The following is a 20,586-nucleotide window of genomic DNA, read 5'->3' on the forward strand; positions in this document are numbered from 1 at the left end:
AAATATAGATAGATTTTGCTTGTACATCCACTTTGAATTCAGGTGTGGCTCTTCATCATCATTAAGTCAGTAAGGTGGTCTTTCTACCATAGAAATAGTGGTACAAGGAAAGGACCTTATCTTGTTCTGTCTATTATATGAATCTTCTGCATTTTTCCCCCTCAAAAGTCATCTGTCCTGTAGATCGTATGTGCAAAAAAATGGTGATATTCTTGGTTTAGTTTCTGGGATAATTAGAGACTTGCATCTCAATGCCAACTCTTCTTTATGGATTAGCATAATAGTGGCAATGAGGGGAATTCAATCACATTTGTTGACTTATATCATTAACGAACACTAATCTAAATATATTTAGTGAATGAAGGAGATGTGCCAAGCCTGTTCCACACATTCCTTCTTGCAGAGAAGCCTCCTCTGCAGATTGCTGAAAGGGGCTTCCTCAGCTCTGGGATACTGAAGAAGCAACCCCTTCCTAAAACATTTCTTTCTATATTTGTTATTAGCTGCAACCTGCTAGTTTCTGCTTCTGTAATCCTATTTTCTCAGTAGCTGTGGCAGGAACCAGAGCTACCTAGAGAAAGGCAGAGAAATCAAGGCCACCTGTATGAGAAAATCTTGAAACCTGGAAGTTTGTACTTCATAAAAGAAGAAAAGGTGGTGCTTTTGGAGAAGACTCTGCTGAGTCAGTGCTGAATAAATCTTGCTCTTCTAACATCTTCTAAGCACCACTTGTCTCTTTCCAGTGCCATAATGTTCGTATTTCTGGTAACAGTACTACACAACTTTTCAACTCAGCTGCACAGCTCTCTTGACAATAGTCGCTCAGTTTCTGAATTACACCTTCCCAAAGTGGATGCTGATTATGCAAGATTCTATTAAACAAGATTTGGGCTTCTTATTGATGGATAGCCCCAGAATTAGTTGCCCAACTTTGATCTTATGAACTGGGCTAAGAAAGTATAGGATTTGGACAAATGTAGGTACAAAGCAGGCATTGTCAGTGGGAAAAGGGACAGACTCATGGTGGTGGGGTCAGAAATCTTCCAAAGAAAAACAATTTTAAGTATGGAGTTACATTGTGAATTTTAGGCAATTCTGGGTTATCAGAAGCAGCAGAAATTTCAGATTGAAGTTGTTGGCTCAATAAATTTCTTATTTGGTATCTAGTCAGGGGAGATTATATTTAATCACATCCCCAGTGACCAGCTTTAAGGAGCTTGGATGCTTCAGTTTCAGGAATACTGAAAGAAGTTAACTGACACAGGTAAAAAAGGATAAGTGGAATTTCTTCCTTGGTGCCTTTTTTATGTGGTAGAATAATTAACCCAATTGGTAAAGGCACTTGAGATGGCTAATCTAGCATACCAGCACCACACTGTCCTTGTAAGCTTTTATTTAAAATATGCTGTTTTCAATAAGTAAACTTACATAGCACCTAACAAATGCTGAGAATTCTTAAAATGTTAAGAATTAGAAGCATTATCTTTTATATTTAGGCATTTATCTACAGAATCTGAAAATAAAGGAACTTGTTATTTAATATGTAAATATCGCTTTAAAAGAGTTTTCAAAATATATGTCCTTTTCTCTCCTCAATTTATGTAAAGTCTGAGTTCATACAATATGTCTCTCAGCAATATTTTTCTTGACATTGAGGTATTGCCACAAAAAAAGAGGCAAGGAAGTTATTCCATAAATATTGCCATTGATTACTATTAATCTGTAAGTCTCTCACTTTCAAAATTAATCAGTCAATTGTCCATAGTAGCAATGAGTCACAATTTAAGTACAAGAATACCTTTCCCCATTATTTTCTATTTGTTCATATTTAAATATTAAGTTAATGAAAAGGAAGCAAATCATATAAGCACAAATTGTGGGTGTACACATGTAATATACAAATTCATCAGAAACAAAATCAGATTATTCAGCGTACATATTAAAAAATTTTCTGAGGGCTGAGGTTGTGGCTCAGTGGTAGAGCATTCGCCTAGGATATGTGAGGCCCTGGGTTTGATCCTCAGCACCACATAAAAAATAAGTAAATAAAATAAAGGTATTGTATCCAATTACAACTAGAAAATAAATATATTTTAAAAAGAAAAAAAAACATTTCTAAGTCTGTGGGGTAGTCATAGTAATGAACTCAAGCCTATATATAGGCTTATTATGGAGTTGAGGTATCCCCCCAAACCTCCTCTTAATGCAAAAATATTGAGAGATGAAATGATTAGATTATAAGAGCTATAACCTCATTAGTATGTCTTAATTTGAATGGACAGACTGGTAACTGTGGGCAGGCTGGACATGGCTGTAGGAGATAGGTGATTGGAGGCATGCCCTGGAAGGGTTCATCTTCCCTGTCCTCCCCTCCTCTGCTTGCCAACCCTGCCAAAAGCTGAGCAGCTTTCCTCAGCTGAGCCCCTCCTCTTTGTGTGCTGCATCACTTTGGGCTGAGGCTTCTGAAACTATGAGCACCACATTAACTTTCCCTCCTCTAAGTAGTTCCTGTTTGGTATTTTGGTCACGTTGATAACACAGTTAATAAAACAAGGTGAAGTTTTGAATCCAAGAGCAGTGACACCAAGACTTTTAATGAAACTAGAAGGTAACAGGATTTTGCTATTACGGTTGTATTTCCCCAAGCAACTAGTGGCATTGGTAGCACTGCCACTGTATCATTACTAAGCATGAGGACCCCTCCAGAAGCATTCTCCCCCACACTAGGAGAATTGAAATTTTCAGTGATATGACATGTAAAGTCCAGTTATTAAATCTGTATTTCATAGAAACTAGCTTTCCTAGGAGCTTAGGGAAAACAATTTTGTTGATTTGACAAAAAATAAGAGATCCTTCCAGAAATTAAAAAGTAAAACAAAGTTTCTTGTGCATGATGGATGGGTTTCACATGCCTGTTAAGTTTAAGAGTCAGACAGACATGTTTAAACTCCTTTAAGAAGGTTGGCTATCAGCATTTTTAAAATGGTCAGATTGCAAAAAGAATGCAAGATGGACCAGTTGGCTAAACTAAGATATATCTATCACTAGTTTTATATCCTATCTTTTCTTGCCAACCTTTGCCTTGTATAATATCTGGTAATTTACTGATGAGATCTACCAGTCTTAAACACCTTTTCTGAGAACGATTTTTTCATAGGTGCAAATTTCTAGTTGGTTGTTAATGGAATATGCCTGTGAAAATACCTTTAGTAACTGGATCTTATCATTGGTTATTTGTTCACAGCACTTGCTCATTTAAACTGAGGGAATATTCTTTTTTTGGAAGATATTTTAAGCAAGTACTGAACTATAGCAGAATCGTGATGTGTCATATTCAGAAGAGGATATAAAAATTATTTAGTCCTTTCTACCTCCCTGACATGGATTGCTCTAGATGATCATTGAATATTAGTGCTATATTTTAATATCTTCACTGAACCTTGCTGATGACCAACATTTTATTTTTACAGAAGAAAACCAACCTATTTTATTAACAAAATTATCACATCTAAATTGCTAAACATTAGTGTTTCTAAACATTATTGGTACAAGCATTAGCAGCTTATTCTGATTATTTTTTTAACTAAAAATTTACTGGCTATTTCTAGTTATATATAGCATTAGTATTCATTTTGACATAGTCATGTAAACATGGAATATAATTTTCTCTAATTCAGTACCCAGTATATACCTTTTCTCTCCCTTTCTACCTTCTCCTGTTTTCTTCTCCCTACTGATCTTTCTGCTGTTTATAACTATGATTATCTTAAAAATTAATGTGTTTGGGAGATCTATAATAATGAGATTCACCATTGTATTTTCATAAAAATATGGAATTCTTCAAAAATGTGTGTGTTACCCTTGCGCAGGGGCCCTGCTAATCTCTGCATTATTTTAATATTAATATATGCCCTGCCAATATGAAAACTTAAAAATATTTTTAAAATATGTTTCTAACTAATATAACTGAAGTGTGTGTTTTAGATTTTTTAGTACATATTTTTAAATATGTCTCACAGAATAAAACAATTTTAAAAGTCCAGATGGTAGAGAGACTGTTTCTCCAACTTCACATTTATTCATTTTGTGAGACTGTTTGATAAGTTATTTAATCTCTCTATACTTTATAAAGTGGAAAAAAAATTACCTTCCTAATAGCATTCATGTGAGAATTAATCCACATCTTCTGATTAGAATAATGCCCAGGGTCTCTTAAGCTTTTCCTAACCTACATAGTATCTTCTCAAAAAAAAATTATCAGGGAGACAAGACCAAAAACTTATCTATTTATGAATAAATGGTGGTATTTGATGGTGATGATAATGATGTAATACCTTTTGACATCTGTTTAAATTGAACAAATAGGTCTACAAAATATTTGCTTAACTGATATTCTGACAAATATTTGAAGAGGGAACAAAAAGAAAACTTTCATCACCATGATCTCAATGAATTTGAAGACAGATCCAATGAATTTGAAATGATTAAAAGCACTTAAGAAAAACTGAAGTCAATCAGAAAGCATGAATCTGACCCTCATATATTTAAAGCAATGCAACAGTATTTACATATTGATGCTAAGTGTCAGGGAATACTTTTTAAGGTTTCCTGTGGAAAAAAAATGTGATGATTAAGTAAAAAGTGTTCTCAGGTATAAAGGGGCAAGGGTATGCTAAGCAGTGTCACTATTGGTCACAAAATGAAGGTCAAAATGCTGAGGGAGAATTTTATAAACAGAATAATTTTTGAGAGTAGTTATGTTTGGGGAGGATGTAAAAAATGGAAAGGAAAATAAAAAGCTATCAGGTCATAAAGTGTGTAGCATAATCTGGTGACAATTTTAGATTCTATCCTGAAGAGGGTAAAGAGCCATTAAATGACTTAAGTAAGGAATTCCTGGTGAGGTATAGAAGAATTTGGAGTGTGTTAAGCGTGGAGATATGGAGAACAATTAGGGAATAGTTATAGTAATCCAGGGAACCATAAAAGAGCATGACTCAGGCTTATTTGCCAACTGAATGCAGAGAATAATAAAGGTTTACATTCTAGAAGTTACTTTAAATTAACGCTAGTACTGATGATACTATTTGCTTAATTCATAATATTTAAAATAAACAGTAAATATTTATATTGAAGGAGCACACAGCTACAGGAAAAGTTGGGAAAAATATGGTATAATGACTATGATGCATTTAAATTGGGTACACCCCCATACTAAACAGCTTTCTCTCAAAATGCCATTTTCAGTTAAGCATTGTATGGTCTTTTCTAACCTGTGTATTTATTTACAGACTTAAAGAAAGGGACTCATTTGCTGAATTGTTATGCCCTTAAGGAGTTAAAAAGTCACAGTTTGAATGTTTATATTGCCTATGAAGATATCTTTGACATAAGGTTTGGTAGAAGAATGCTTCCTAATATAATGTTTGGCCACAGCAACCACTAAAATGTGAAAGAACAACCAGCAGTTCACATTGGTGGAGATTTCAGAACTTCCAGGCCTGGAACTGCAAAAGATGCTGAAACTCAGGCAGGCGCCAAACCGAAATTGAGATGGATGCAGCTGCAGTGTTGCCAGAGTTCATTCTTGAGGTCTGAGAGCTTGTCAGAACCTTCCGTTGCACCAGGCTGGAGAAGGAAACAAGAAAAGACTGAATAAGAAAAGGCAAAGGACTTCTGGTACCCATAATTGTAAATTGCAGAGTGGACATCCTGGGATAATTGTCTCTCCTCAATATTGATTTGTAAATTCTAATAGTATAAAATTATTCAGTGTTTTGTAATGCTATCTAGAGGGAATTTATAGCTAAGTCATAAGCATAATCCACTTTAAAATAAAACAATCTTATTGGCAGAGAATCTATAGTCGTAACCTTTCGAAACTTTGTGCAAAAGTTTATAGATAACACCTGGTGAAACTGTTCAGTATACTACCTTAATGCTGTTACCCTCTTAGAAAGTTTGTAGACTTTTTAAAAATTGCACTTGCTTTTTTACTGAAGGGGAAATGTAGAACTAAATTTTCTGAATTATCCTTAAAACTTTTGGAGAGATTGGCCACAGAAGAAAATTTCTGATACATAAAATTATAAGAGGTTATGAGGGGCAAGGGGGAGGGAAAAAAAGGGAGAGAATTGAACAACAGCAGGGGAGGTAGAGAGGGAAGATGGGAGGGGAGGGGAGGGGAGGGGAGGGGGGATAGTAGGGGATAGGAAAGGTAGCAGAATACAACAGTCACTAATATGGCATTATGTAAAAATGTGAATATGTAACAGATGTGATTCTGCAATCTGTATTTGGGGTGAAAATGGGAGTTCAAAACCCAATTTGAGTCAAATGTATGAAAGATGATATATCATGAGCTATGTAATGTTTTAAATAATCAATAAAAAAAATTCCTGGATACGTTTTCCCTTGATAACTGAAAGAGACAAATACCAGAGTAAGAGAAAAATTAAAAGACATATGAATAAATGTAAAAGAGTATGATTTGAGTAATGTTTTAAAGAAAGGGAAGGAATCTTGGTTCATTAGATACCAGTATCTTAAAATTTTTGTGTATTTGAAATTAGAAGATTAACAGGTACCAAGTATTTATTTATTTATTTATTTTTTAAAGAGCGAGTGAGAGAGGGGAGAGAGAGAGAGAGAATTTTTAATATTTATTTTTCAGTTCTCGGCGGACACAACATCTTTGTTGGTATGTGGTGCTGAGGATCGAACCCGGGCCGCACGCATGCCAGGCGAGCGCGCTACCGCTTGAGCCACATCCCCAGCCCCTAAGTATTTATTTCATGTCAGATTTTGTATATACATTATATATTTCTCCCCACCATCATTTTCATATGTTTATATGGAAATAGGATCAAAGAGAGTAAATGTATAGCCAATGGTTATACAGCTGCAAATATAAAGGCTAGAATTGAAGACAAGGTCTATCAAGTGCCATGATATATTTGTGGATAATGTATTCAGTGGCAACTGAACATGTGTCATTGTAAGACACTGTAGTGATTAAAGAAGAGATGAAACTGACACATATAAACATTTGTATCATATGCTAACCTTGCTTTTGGAGCAAGATATGTATCTAAATAGCTATTATTTCAAGTTTGTCATCAAAAAATTTCAGAAAAATGCTCTGGATATTTGGAAGGAAATGTGACATTGGAATAAATGACAATTGAACTGTCCCATAAAATATAATTAGCTATGAAAATGTGGATTTCTGGAAGAAGTTTTTTTTTTTAGGCTTTAAGGTGGAATGTATTTCAAAATCTTACACGGGGAAGTAGTGTGACAAATGCAGTGAATGAAATGTGTTGGGTTTGAGGAACAGAGAAAGTGTGTGGTGAATAGAAGTGAGGCTGGTTGGCCTAGATAATAAGTCTTCAGAGACTAGGATAGACATCTAGATTTCCTCCTTGGGCCATTACGGTACTGAAGATTTGTGTGATTTACAATTACTTTCCTATGGCGTTGAAAATAGGGGTGATTTCCTAAGTGAGCAAGGAAGCTATAATTCAGTCACCAGCTAACAAAAACTTCATCTAAATGAAAGGTTCTGACAATGGAGTGACAGTGACAGACAGCAGAGCTTTTACTGATATAAAATCACCCGAATAGGCAATCGAATCACAAATTTTAAAAAAGTAGTGTACATGGGCTGGGGATGTGGCTCAAGCGGTAGCGCGCTCGCCTGGCATGCGTGCGGCCCGGGTTCGATCCTCAGCACCACATACAAACAAAGATGTTGTGTCCGCCGAGAACTAAAAAATAATAAATATTAAAAACTCTCTCTCTCTCTCTCTCTCTCTCTCTCTCTCTCTCTCTCTCTCTCTCCTCTCACTCTATCTTTAAAAAAAAAATTAGTGTACACAGATGACGACAAGGATACACAGTTATAAATAAAACAGGGCAGCATTCCTATTACTGCAATATTCCACAGAGTGCCACATTGTACACAAAAAAGAAAAGCAGATGTGAAATGTAAGGTGAAAACTACTGTAGAAAATCTTATTACTTTTAAGGACTTTATCCAATTTATATATGTAGAAAATGTCTAAAATGCATTAGAAAATGCACGGCAATTAACTTTTAATTTTAATCAAATACTTGCAGAATGACTCTTACTATGTGGACAGCATTACTAAAATAGATGTACAATACACTGAGAGGTATATTTGTATAGGAAAGAATTTCAAGCAATGAAATGAAACTAGGAGAGATGTTTCTGAACACATCTAATAGATTTGTAAGATTAATTCAGTGTATAGAAGTACTTTATAAATTTCAAAAAGTATTTATTAAGTAATCTTATAAATCAAGTCTTTCCCAAGTGCCTAGAATAAAATTGAGTAAAATTTGTTCCTTCATATATCACATACTTTTTCCTACATTTAAACATTAATTTTTATGCATAATATTTAAAATGTTTACAGGAAAGTAGTATATTTAGTTTGGAATTTTTGTTTTAAAATTCTCCCAGTGAGTCAGGTATGGTGATCCACACCCGTAATCCCAGCAACTGAGAGGTTGAGGCAGGAAGATCATGAGTTCAAGACTAGCTTCAACAACTTAGCAAGGCTCTAAGCAACTTAGTGAGACCCTGTCTCTAAATAAAATTTTAAAAAATGGATGGGAATGTTGCTCAGTGATCAAGTGCTCCTGGATTAGATCCCTGATACTCCACCCCCCAAAAAACTACCTCCCAATAAGAGTGATATAATATTATTTTGACTTTTAGCAATGCTGATAACTAAAGTTCATTCATGTTAAATTAATTTTAATAATATTTATATAGTTTTAGTGACTATATTCATCAAATTATGATAGCAGTAATTCTACTGTTGCTTTATTTAATAAGAATACCATAAAACACACATATTGTTATGTGTAATTCAAACTTTATTTAAAAGTTTCATAATAGGACATAAACACAATAAGTATTTGGATGATTACTGTCTGGATTTTAATTGGAGCCCTATTACTGTCTTGGTATATGGTCTCCAGTGAAGTACTTACTAGTTTTAATTTCCAATTTTTCTTTATATAAAATTAAAATGAGTATACCTACATCATAGGAGATTTTTAAAAATATTTGAGATAATGAATTTAAGTAACTCAGCCTTCTTCTGCATATCACTCAATCACTGCATATTGAATATACTGACTGAATATTTAAATTCTCAATATAGCTCTTGTTCTTTCTTCTCTTACTGCTCATCCCTGGTTATTTTTTTTCTACTTCTTCTTCATACTTCAGAAACCAAAGTTTTGCACAAACCAGAAAGCAGGGCAGCCACCACACACTTTCCTCTGAGATGTCCAGGCAATTTCTTGTCTCTCAACTGTGTCATTTTTTTTTCCCCTTTAATGACAGTATCAAGGTAATAGCTTACTGAGCATTTGGAGACAAAAAGAAACCTAATCACTCTCCAAAATTGTAGTTTTTACATGATTGTAAATATACCTTTGATCATTTTATGAGTAGTTGCATATAAAGGTTGGAAGGAGCTTGTTGCAGGTTTCCATGTTCTCTATCTGGTCAGAGAATTTATATTATCTATGAATTATTCCTTTTGAAACCATTTTAGAACTTAAATTCTTTAATTTTCTTTCGAATCAAACAATATACAGAACTCTCTTGTATATATTTTTTTAAAAGACTTCTCTTAAATGAACACTTCAACTCACTTTTGAGGGACACATTTTGAAGTCCTTGGAATGAGACAAAAATTCTTTTTCTTGTGTATTAGAGAATGGGGAAATTCTGCAGGAAAAAAAAAAAGATGCCCTTCAATTTGATAGAAAGGCACTACATGAATCTCTGTTAGGCTCCAAAAATTAAGTCAGTGTCTGTGTCAACCTGCTCTCTGTTTTACATCCATGTGGGAGAGTCTACAAGCTATCATGTGAACAGTAAGTGGGGGTCAAGTGCAGTCGGTACACCCCACTGTTGGCAAGCACCCAGCATAGCAGATGTTCCTTTGTTCAAGGATGAGCAAACAGGAAAAAAATCAACATGAGGTCTATAAAAATTCTACACCATAAGGAGTAGGATGGTATTACCCTGAAAAAGCGTCAGAAGAAAAACTTCTAAAAAAGTTCCTAAAGCAAACAGAAAAATAGTCTGTTATGTTCATAGGAAGATAAAAAAAAACAAGGTCACTGATAAAATAGTAAGATCTGACATTTATGTGATGTTTACTATAGGTCAACCACCATATATAAACTGGCCCATAGTGAAATTATTGGACTACAGCTTGATTGTTTTTCAGAAATTAAAAATACTCATATAATCAGGATGCAGATAAAAAGAAAATTGCAAGGCTCCAGAAGCCCTTCTATTATTCCTTTCTGTTATGTCTTTATCCCATATAAAACCCTCATCAAGATAACCAACAGTTTAAATTAGTTTCACAAGTTTTTACTTATATATAATAAATTGTTCAATTCTTTTTGCCCATTTTTTTTTCTGTTGGACTATCCAGCTCAAGAATTTATATGAATCCTTTAAAAATAGTGAATACTAGTTTTCTTTTATTTGCTCTATGTGTTATGAGCATCTTTGCCCAATCTGTAGGTACTCTCTAACTGGCTATTTTTTATGATCTGAATTTGTAAATCTTACTCTGATTTAACTTTTTGTTTTCTGAATGTCCTGTAGAGTGTGTGTGTGTGTGTGTGTGTGTGTGTGTGTGTGTGTGTGTTTTAAAGAAACATGAATATTCTGGAGCCACAGGATGTTCTCTCATGTATTCTTTTGAAAGTGTTATTATTATTGTTCCTTTTGCACCTAGATCAAATGTGAGACATTTAGATTTGACTTATTGTAATGATTTTAGGCATGATTGTCCAACCACATATATCATTTGTCAAATAGATTTTGGCATATGACCCTGCCATTGCAAAAATCTATTTGATAATGCAAGTATTAGACTATTTTAGGGGTCTTTATTTTGTTCAATTGGTTAGTTTCTCTATCTGTGACTTATGATTTAACTACTTCAGAGATAGTTGTTAGTATCCTGATTTAATTTCAGGCAACTGAGGCATGAGATATAAGGTGATTTACCAAAAAAATATTTAGCTTAGTCAATGACAAATTCAATGATATAAGCTTTGGTAAACAGAAAACAAAAGAACAAACAAACAAACAAACAACAAAAAAGCAACACACCCAGAGAGAAAAAAAATAAGCCAGTATCTGAGTTAAAATGGAAATAGTGTAGATTCAGAAAATGACTTCAAAGAAAGCAAAACTCAACAAAAAAAGTAATTTACGCAGTATGAGTTGTGAAGTATAGAATTAACAGGGCAGAAAATTCAATGATTTTTTTAACTGTTCATTTATTGCTGTTATTTTTCCACCTCAAGGTGTCTTTTAAGACCATAGTTAACCCTCATATATCATTTCTCTGGGGAAGTGGGAATGAGAATGTTACATATTGTCACCCGCTAAAGAAAGGTCAAATAAGACACTAAGAAATAACTGTTGATATTAACAAGAGAAATTTCCCCAGATTTTAAATGGAGGCTAGAGCCAGATTTCCATTTTTTAATAATTTTTGGGAAGTGAGAAAATAATGACATTTCAAAGTATCTGGCTAGGTGAATAGTGTGAGAGAGACGATGGAGCTTAGATGGAGAGGTAATTTGAAAATGTATATTCTTTTATTATTTTGTGTTTTCCCCCCTAAATACTTGTAAAGGAAAGATGCTAATGTAGAGAAAGATGAAACTATTGGGGATACTTATGTCTGCAAATTCTATCTGGTTACTTTATATCACTTGTAAAATCTGGACAATATAGAAACAAACTAAGCTGTAGGTCACTTAAATTTTGTACGATTAAAAGAGACAAACTTTAAGGAGAGAAAGAAAACAGAAATTAGTTTCTGAATTATTTAGAAATATCACAGGAGATGAAAACTGCTTAGTAGTTTCCACAGTGTAGATAATGCATCATGATCAATAAATAAATGCTAACCTTACCTTAAGAGCAAATATAGGAATGCATTATTAAAGAGGAATAAAATTGGTTGGCTTCATTATTCCTGCAAATTTAATGGTATGTGTATGCCTTAGAAGCCATACTTAAATTTTAATACAGCCCATTTTAATGGGCCAAAGACAAATCAAAAGGAAATTTTATATGTAGTTGCTCATCAGAGACTTTATTAGTTTTAATCAGGGAAGTTTCTCTTGTTTTGCATACAGAAAACCTAGTCATGCTTTGGATTCACAAAGAAGTAAAGCAGTTTTGAATGTCCCTAAAGAAAAGAAAAAATATTTTAGGGAGGTACTTAAATCCAGGTCACCCTATATTGGGAAAAAGACATGGTCCATTCATCTTTACTATTTACTTTGAAATGATTAATATTGAGTTATTTAAATTCACAAGAATTAATATTATAGCTTACTTTCAGTATTTGTATTTGCTAAACAAACAATCTAGCATTACTGTATTGTTTACTGTACATTTTTCTTCTTAAGAAATAAACAATTTTACTATTACCAAAGCCCTATCCTAATCCCCTTAACTAAATTTACCATCATACTGTAATTTGAAGTTTGTGTGCATTAGTACCATGTACTTTTAAAATATTTGGTTCATATTTGGGCATTCATATGATACATTTCATTTATGTGCTTTATTTGGATAATTTCTTACTATCAACAAACTTAAAAGTGTCATTTATTTCTGAATTAGGTTATTTTTTTCTTTGGTTATATTCATGTATGTACCCACGTACATTTTGTTACTGATGAAAAGTATTCCAGCATTTGAATTAAATATAATTTATCAAAACAAGTCTCTTTTTTTTTTCATCTTATAAATAGTAAACTGGTGACCCTCCTCAATTGTGTAAATGTTGTTCATTTACCAGATTATTTCTAGGATAAAAACTTAAACAGGAAATCGCTTTTCATGGTTGTAACAATATACACTTCTTATTACACATATATACAAAAGTAATAAGAATTATAATGCAATTATAATTATAAAAAACAAAGTATATGTATAAATACATGAATTGGCATGAACATAGTTTATATACAAAGATATGGAAAATTGTGCTCTATATGTGTAATAAGAATTTCAACGCATTCTGATGTCATTTAATTTAAAAAATAAAATCAAGTAAATTAAAAAAAAATATATATATATATATACACATACACTTCTTTCCGAAATACATACACACTACCTATTGCTCCACATTCTTAAAAACATTTAGTGCCATCAGATGCTAATTTTTGTACAGATGATAAATTTGAAATTTCATAATAAAAAGTGGTGGTTGGCTTATATTTCCCAGATTTCCTGCATAACTAGTATAACTAAGCTTTGTTTCACATTTTTTTAAATTTTTAAATTCTAATTTGTAGTATATGACTTTAGAATGCATTACAATTCATATTACACAGATAGAGCACAATTTTTCATAACTCTGGTTGTATACAAAGTATATTCACACCATTCATGGCTTCATACATGTACTTAGGGTAATGACATCCATCTAATTCAACCATCTTTTCTACCCTCATGCCCCCTTCCTTCTCCTCCCACTCCTTTGCCCTATCTGAAGTTTATCTAATCCTCCCATGCCCCCCCTCCAAACCCCACTATGAATCCATTGCCTTATATCAGAGAAAACATTTGGTATTTGGTTTTATGAGATTGCCTAACTTCACTTAGTATTATGTTCTCCAACTTCATCCATTTACCTGCAAATGCCATGATTTTATTCTCTTTTATTGCTTAGTAATATTCCATCACATTTTAAAGAAACACTTCTTTATTTTATCTTTCTGCAAATTTCATGTTGAAAGTAGACTTTATTTTTGTATGTGTGGGTGGTGCTGGGGATTGAACCCATGGCCTTGTTCATGCAAGGCAAGCACTCTACCAACTGAGCTATATCCTCAGGTCCAAAAGTAGACTTTCATTTCATTACAATGGTGTAATTAAAATTTTAACACTATTATGATTTTCAAAATACATGGAAAAATTTTAGTCTTGCTTACTTGAAGATCTTTACTCTCTGGGTATGATCCATTTCCCAACATCTTTTTGCATTGAATAGTAATCATTACGTCTGATGTGTCAATCTTAAATTCAATTAAACACTTTAATTTTATTTTCTTTATTTGTCCTGAATTACAAGTCATTTGTCTACTATTTTTCTTTAAAACACAGTGTTTGCCATTTTTCTCAAAAACTAGTTTCATAATTTTGAAACAATCTTAGGTACCTCCACCTCTGCTTAGTCTCTGAAATTCAGCTACCACAACTTGGCTTGGTGATTCAAACTGCAATAAGTCTTACATGCTTTACTGTCTTTCTGAGGATTTTTGAGGATGCTTTAGTAATCTTCAGGGTATATTCTCCATCTGTAATCCTACATTTATTTGATGCTTTTCTTGTTTTCACTTCCAAATTAATAATGTTTTAATTTTTATTTGATCATTTAAATATAATACTAAATTATTTACGAAGTATATAAAGGATTAGCTCAAATTTGGTATTCAATTACTTAACAAACCTTAAATTCTGGTCATTAGTTAATTTTTCTGCTAAATCTCTCCTCTGTAAAGAAATTTTCTACTTCATATAAACCTGTTTATTCTCAGGTTTTTTGTTTTGTTTTACTTTGCTTTGTTTTTTATTGTTGTGTTTTGGACATTAGCCTATTCCTGTGCTGTCTTCACTATTCGCTGTCTTCTCCAAATATACTGTGCTAAAATGATATAAAGTCTTCTTTAAATACTGTTTGTTTTAGCTGGGCATGGTAGTGCAGACCTGTAATGCCAAAAGCTCCTGAGACTGAGGTAGAAGGATGGCAAATTCAAAGACCGTCTTAGTGACTTACCAAGGCCCTGTCTCAAAATAAAAAATAAAAAAGACTGAGGATGTGGCATATTGGTTAAGTGCCCTGGGTTAAATTCCTGCTACCAAACAATAACAATAAAATACTAATAAATTTACTTTTTTATCTGTTATTCTGGTTTAATTTTTGTATTTATGGTATTTATTTCTTGAATAAGACATATATATGATTCTTTTTTTTCTTTCAAAACCTAAAATTCATTTGATGCTTTGTATCAACATGATAGAATTTTGAGATAACTTTGATATGTATTGCTTTATCCAGTCCTCAGAATAGCCCAGTAGAGAAGCTAAGGCAAATATTTTTATCTTAGGATTTTTTGGTTTTTTGTTTTTCTTTTTGTATTTTTTTATTTGTCCTTTTTAGATATACATAACAGTACAATGTAGTTTGATATACATATGTGGAGTATAACTTGTTCTAATTAGGGTCCCATTCTTGTGGTTGTATATGATTCCTTTTCCAATGTTCTATTTTTCCCTTATTCTTTTTTTAAATATATTTTTTAGTTGTTGATAGATCTTTATTTATTTATATGTGGTGCTGAAAATTGAACCCCGTGCCTCATACCAGGCAAGTGTGCTATCACTGAGCCCCAGCCCCAGCCCTTTTCCCTTATTCTTAAAAAATGGCGCATAACTTGTAATCATTAAAATCCTCTCAGTGGAATGTTTTTATTGAACAAATCCAGCAATAAAAATGTTAATATATAATCAATAGATAGGAGCTTTTTAAATTTTAAAAATCATATCTATAATTCACCTTTAAAAAAAAAAGAAGAAAAGTATGTGATCATTTCAGTAGTCACAGAGACTTTGGCAAAATCCAACAATAATTTATTATAAAACCTGAAAAAAAGTAGAAGCAAAATCTTCTGTGATTTAGACATTTTAAAAACAAATTCAGCTAACATCATACATTGAATAAAAATTGGAATATTTTTTTCTCAGACATTTTGGAACCAGTCAAGAACTTCTGTTCTGATCATTTTGTTCAGGATTTTCAAGCCAGTACAATAGGGGAGGATTTCCAAGCCAGTACAATTGGTGAAATGTGATGGACATTATTATCCAAAGTAAGTGTATGAATTGGTGTGAATATAATGTGTATATAACCAGAGATAGGAAAAATTGTGGTCTATATGTGTAGTAAGGATTGTAATGTATTCCCCTCTCATATATAAATAAAAATTAATAAAAAAGAATAATAAATATGATGTTTAGGGAGAGGAAATATAAAAATGCATTTGTACATAGAAAACATTTTGTGTTACAAAATTTTGATTATTAACAAAAAGCCACTGATGAGTAGAATTTGTACATGGATTTTGTAATACTGAAGTATAGAAATCAACATACAAAAGTACATTGCACTTCTAGTACTATTCATGAAAAAATGAAAATGATCATTTTGAATACACTATTTCCAGGAACATCACAATGTTAAATATTTAAAGATAAACATAAGAAAATACTTGCAAGACTGCTATATTGAAATATTTCATTTATATTTCATTGAAATAGGCAAAATTAGTGTTTTTATGTTTTCAACTCAATGAAATGCAAATATTTATGTTATTTGTTAATATATATTCATATATTTGGAATTAATTTTTGAAACATATTTTGTCAAAAATACTTTGAATATTCACTAGATAGGTCTAAAATCAATTACTCCTAAATTAAACTGTATGTATATTTACATCTACCTCTAAAACTATATGTACAGCCACAGTGACTGCTATAGCTATAACTCTATCTATCTCTATCTGCTGTATATATAAATATAATTTATTCTCATTTTCTAAATTTATGACTAAATTAAATTTTCCCCAAATCTATTTGTTCTTTTGTAATTATTGGTGTCATGAAATATCTATTTTAAATGGCTAGAGTTTCTGCAAGTAATTAAACAGCATGATATTATTTATTATCAGTGTGGACTCAGCCATTAAAAGCTACAATTTTCAACTAACATTCTTTTAGAATTAGTTTTTATGTGTCTTATTTTTATTATATTTGAATTACACTTATAAGGGTAATCAAACAACCATTATAAATTCATGTTGATTATAATAGTCTATTCTATGAGACCTTATTTTGCATAGTGTAACTGTGTTTTGGGACTAAATGTTTAATTAACATACAAGGTATGTTTTAGAAATTCTTTAATAGAGAAACATATTTCAGAAATTGAGAAAAAAATAAACATTTTACCTAGAAAGACATAAGAAAATTGAGTTTGGTGGTCAAAATATTTACAAATAAGTCTTTGCAGAAAATTGATATTGTTGGTAACTTTTTGTATGTTTCTCTGACATGGCCTTTGATAATTCATATACCTGCTTTTTTAATAATTTTGTCACTGATAATATATATCTAATAGTGACAATGTTCTTGCTCATACAATTTTATCATTACAAGCACAATTGTGCAACTTAATTAAATACATTAATTAAATCCACCTAATGACAATTTGTGATCCTTGCATCTCATTTATGAATTGAGACCCACAATCAAAATTCCATTATTTTGATGTGTTCTTCTGTTTTCATTTCCCTCATACTTACATAAATTAAGTGCATGGTTCAGTATATATTGAAAATATTTCCTTTCTCTTTGCTTCTAGTCTTTCAAATCAATAGATCTATATGGAAAAAATACAAATTGCAAGTAGTATGAAAACTCAAATATATAACTTTTCTTTGACTACATCTATAAAGTTAAAAATTACTGGATATAAAAATATAAAACTTTTCCAACTGCTTTCACAAGAAATTAATGGTTACAAATTACAAGTAGGTTCTCAAACCACAATGGGCCATCTGGCAATAGGGTGAGGGGAGAGGTAGAGTCTCTTGTGTGATGCTAGGACCTGAATGAAGTGAGAATAATAAACTGTCCAGAGAAAACAGCAGTCCAGCACACAGAATCAGAGTCTTGATATAATAGAGCGTACATTTATGTGATGATGCAGTTTAGTAGGTGTGAAATCCAAGGTAGGGTGAGAAGAGTAAACCTGAGGGATGGTATGCCTGGTAACCAAGACCAGGGTGTCAAAGCACAATGTGATTTTGACAGCATGTATACTGTGTGTTCAGAGGCCCTATGTGGGTACTGTAACCAATTAAATTAATACCTCAGCATTTATTCTAGTTTTGCCATTTTCATTTCAGTTACTCCTGTCTCTGGAAACAACAAATTGGAATCCCAGTTTCCTCAAGATATATATATATATATATATATATATATATATTCATTAACTTCCTAGCATGAATTTGATTTTCTGTACTACACAGAGGAGGTTTAGGGACTTAGAGAAGCCTGAAAAATAAGATAATGAATAATGACTATTAAGGTGTTAGGTTGGAATTCCTGGCACACCTCACAGTTTCATAGATTGAAATAATACATTTCATATAACAATGACCTTAAATTTATAAAAACATAATCCCGAAGAATCATTACTATGGGTGAAACAGAGCCTGAAAATTTTATGTAACACTCCTATGTATCATAGGTGTGTCCATCAATTTTTCTTCACTGTGACCAAAATACATGACAAGAACAATTTAGAAAAGAAAAGTTTATTTGGCCTAGGGTTTCAGAGGTTCATTCCATTATTGGCTGACTCCATTGCTCTAGGCCTACTGTGATGTAGAACATCATGATGGAAGGGTATGGTGGAAGAAAGCTGTTCAGCTCATGGTAATTAGAGCCAGGGAAAAGATGTGGTCCCATACTCATGCCCTCAGTGACCTACTTTTTCCATCCATGTCCCACCTGCCTGCCCACAGTATTCAGCTTGCAATCCATTCAAATTACTAATGCATCAAATTGAGCAATCCACTATAGAGATTACAGTGCTATAACTTAATCATTGCATTTCTGAACCTTCCTGCTTTGCCTAACACAAGTTTTTCAGTGCTGGGATCTAAACCATACCAATAGAAATAGAGGGTATAAAATTTGTTTTTACAGTGAGTCAGAATAGGACATCAGAGACACAGTAGGGTAATTGGAACATGTATAACAGAGACCCACCCAGTGGGGTATTAAAATTAAGCAGATCTTTCATTTATAATAATGAACAAGCTTTTCAGATGCAGTTAATTTCACAACCTTATTAAGATATAAACCATGTCATGTAATTCACCATTTTTAAAGTGTAAAATTCAATGGATGTTAGTATATTTACAAAGTTGTGCAACAATTGCAATTCTCTAATTTATTTTCATCAATCCCACAAGAAACCCCAAAGCCATTAGCAGTTATTCCCATTCATATTCTCTGCCTAATCATCAGTCCTGGGCTTCAGCAAATCAAATTTTTTTCTTTGTATCTGGTCTTTTGTAGGTATGTCAAAGGACAAAGAAGTCTGCTTGAAAAGACTTCTACTGACCATATTCTCGACAATTTGAGCTTTAAAATAAATAATGTTATTAGGGATTGTAATATATGTATAGGATTGCTACATAAGTCAGCAATCCTGCAATTCCCCCAAAAGGCAACCAGTGCCATTTAAAAATGCTAAAATATGAAGCTTTGACCATAAAAACATCTTATTACTTATAAAAATAATAGTATGATTGGAAGTTGGTAATATTATAACAAAACAAACTCATAAATCATAACAATTATTTTTGTGTAATACTTTCATACTAAATAAGAAAACTGTCTTAAGATGATTTCTTGATTGATAAGGGTTTTTAGACTCATTCATTAAAAATCAATTTATTGTTTCCTCAAAATTATTATTTTTATAAACTTCATTTTCAATTAAATGATTAAAGCAACATTAACACTTTTAGTAAATAAATATAATACTGAAACTAATCTTTGATGAATTTTAATTGTTAGAAGAATTTTTCCATTGATACAACTTCCACTGAAACTCTTAATACGATCATATAGGCTCTGAAACTACTGGGAAATTTTTCAGATAAGTTATTTAGAAACATTACTTTTAATACATCTTTAACTGATAATTCTAATACAACAGTTACTATTATGGCATTATGTAAAAATGTGGATGTGTAACCGATGTGATTCTGCAATCTTTGTAATGTTTTGAATAACCAATAAAAATAAATAAAAAATAAAAAATAAAAAAATAAAAAAAGGAAAGAAAATTTACCAAAACCTACATATCTCCTAATATTGTAGCCAAAATGTGACTAATAACATTTCATTATTTAATTTATCATTTTATATCTATTAAATTTTGTATTTGTTACATTAAAAAAATAATTCTCATGGAATAATTTTATGGAGCACTTTTAACTCTTCATACAGATAGTGTAGTCTAATTCTAAGTTTGAACATAAATTTATACAATTTCACATTAATATATTTTGATATTTTGTGTAACTTGTGGAAATTATATGAGAAATCAAAAATTTCTTCATCATTTTTATGTAATTCAAAGATTTTGTTTCTGTATTCATGACTCTATCTTCACTTAAAAGAAAAACAATAATTTTATTGACCTATAAGTAATATGTTCATCTAAAATTTCATAATGGTCTTTCCCATTGAATATAATAGATTTTGAATCTAAGTACTATTTCTGTATCTAAACCTACTGTTATTATTTTTCTAAGCATTGTTGTTCAAAACTAAAAACTCTTAAGCTTTTTGATTAATTCTGATAATTCCTTGATAAGTTTATGACATTTTACATGTTTACA

Source organism: Spermophilus citellus, assembly GCF_964194105.1.
Source record: "Spermophilus citellus genome assembly, chromosome: 7".
NCBI lineage: Eukaryota > Metazoa > Chordata > Mammalia > Rodentia > Sciuridae > Spermophilus > Spermophilus citellus.